The sequence below is a fragment of the Octodon degus genome, unplaced genomic scaffold (assembly GCF_000260255.1).
Source record: "Octodon degus isolate 3935 unplaced genomic scaffold, OctDeg1.0 scaffold00127, whole genome shotgun sequence".
In the NCBI taxonomy this organism is placed as follows: Eukaryota; Metazoa; Chordata; class Mammalia; order Rodentia; family Octodontidae; genus Octodon; species Octodon degus.
The window spans coordinates 7183515-7185990 of record NW_004524703.1 but is presented as its reverse complement, the minus strand read 5'-3'; the positions used below and the strand labels follow the sequence as shown (position 1 = coordinate 7185990).

At 43.7% G+C, this 2476-nt stretch overlaps 1 pseudogene; it reads left to right on the top strand.

The window, feature by feature from the left end:
* Positions 1 to 1049: 1049 nt before the first annotated feature.
* LOC101581973 lies at positions 1050 to 2072 on the top strand (annotated as a pseudogene).
* Positions 2073 to 2476: the final 404 nt, after the last annotated feature.

Below are 2476 nucleotides of genomic sequence, written 5' to 3'. Positions count from 1 at the left end.
TTATGATCAATATTTATTTCATAGTAAAAATGCATTGAATAAAATGAAAAACTAATTAATCATAAATATAGCCTGGTAAACTTGCCTGAGTAAAAAGTTATTCCATGAAATGATAGCATTGAAAGGAAAAGCTTCACCTTCCCATTTTAATCCTTGAAATAAATGTTTAAAAGCTGCAAAATAGGGCCAGCCAGATAGCTCAGAGGACTAAAGCGCCTGCTTAGGCAGAGCTCAGCGGCTGTGGTTAGAACACCGGCATGCCATGCCAGCCCCACCCCCGAAATGTGCTGAGACAGTGACTTAGACTGGGCATGGTGGTGCTGGCCTGTAATCCCAATGCTTGGGAGGCTGAAAACAGGAGAATCACTGAGTCCAATTTGTGTAATGAGACCATGTAGACCCTGTACTAAATACATAAACACCACTCCAAAAAAAAGCATTAAAATAAAAATTTGATTTGTGTGTGTGTGTGTGTGTTTTGTTTGCTTGTTTTTTGTAAAATAGTAATTATTTTCATAGTATCTACAGCCTGCCAGATATGGTACAAGTAGTTTTCAAGAATTATTTAATAGTGTTGTTATTAATATTACTTTGAGGATTCAGAGAAGAACACGGTTTGTATAGGAAACATTTGTTGAATGACATTTAGGGGGGACTGGGGATATAACTCAGCAGCACAAGTGCCTGCCTGGCAAGCACAAAGTCATGAGTTTGATCCCCAGTACAAAATAATAATAATAATAATAATAATAATAATAATAATAATAATAAGGGGAGCACACTTTCTGGGGATAGGCTCCTGTTTGGGGCCGCAAAAGACCAGATTAAAGTCATAATGGAACTGCTTGGGCTGAAGAATTGAGTCACTGAACCAAAATTAAGTTGTTACCTGATTTCTGAGAAGTCATAAGAGAGACAGCAGCTAAGTTTTCCAAATAGACTGGCTTTGGAGTGCCGGAGCTGCTGCCATGGAGCCTGGATCTGAGAAGCATGAGCCATGCCCCACCACACCACTTGCACTCTGGGTTCCTTTTGGTCCCAAGTCCAAGATGGCTGGTCTCAAGGATCAGCTGATTGTGAATCTCCTTAAGGAGGAACAGGTGCCCCAGAATAAGATCACAGTTGTCAGGGTTGGTCCTGCTGACATGTCCTGTGCCATCAGTATCTTAATGAAGGACTTGGCAGATGAACTTGCTCTTGTAGACCTCATGGAAGACAAATTGAAGGGAGAGATGCTGGATCTCCAGCATGCAGCCTTTTCCTCAAGACAACAAAAATTGTCCCTGGCAAAGACTATAATGTAATCGCAAACTCCAAACGGGTTCTTATCACTGCTGGGGCACATCACCAAGAGGGAGAGAGCTGTCTTAATTTGGTGACGCATAATGTGAACATCTTCAAGCTCATCATTCCTAATGTTGTAAAGTACAGTCCCAACTGCAAGTTACTTGTGTCCAACCCATGGATATCTTGACCTACGTGGCTTGGAAGATAGGCAACTTGACCTACGTGGCTTGGAAGATAGGCAACTTTCCCGAGAACCATGTTATGTGCAGTGGTTGCAACCTGGATTCAGCCCAGTTCAGCTACCTGATGGGGGAAAGGCTGGGCATGCACCCACTGGGCTGCCACGGCTGGATCTTCAGGGAACACAGAAACTCCAGTGTCTCTGTGTGGGGTGGCGTGAATGTTGCTGGTGTCACCATGAATCTGCACCCTGAGTTGGGAACTGATGGGGATAAGGAGCATTGGAAAGAGGTTCACAAATAGGACGTTGACAGTGTTTATGAAGAGATCAAACTAAAAGGCTATACATCCTGGGCCATTGGACTATCCGTGGCAGATTTGGCAGAAAGTATAATGAAGAACCTTAGGAGGTGCATCTAATTTCTCCCATGATTAAGGGGCTCTATGGAATCAAGGATGATGTCTTCCTTAGTGTCCCTTGTGTCCTAGGACAGAATGGGATCTCTGATGTTGTGAAGGTGACTTTGACTCCTGAAGGAGAGGCATGTTTGAAGAAAATTTTGAAGGATACCCTGTGGTTGATCCACAAGGACCTGCAGTTTTAAAGTCTTCCAGTGTGACCACGTCACTGTCTAGGCTACAGGAGGGTTTAGTTGGAGGTGTGCCAGTTGTCCTTTTTAGCTGACATGTGATTGAAGCAGCACCATTAAGATGGCCTGGGGAAAACATCAGTTTCCAAAAGTTAGAAATAGAAATGGTTCACAAAACCCCACATCTCTGTCCTGAGTCAAATGGTGCTGTACTTGTAGTCCTGGTTAGTGTGAGGCAGGCCAGCATCTCTGAGGCTCCTTGCTGCACAGGCTGTATTTACTCTTCAGACAGATGTGTGGTACTCTGTTACACAGCTTCACCCACCAAGCCTTGTCTGAGCTTTCCCCAGTTGGTCACAGCCTGGGATCCAGTGTACAAATCCCATATTGCATGTCTTGTGCATAACTGTTTTAAAGGA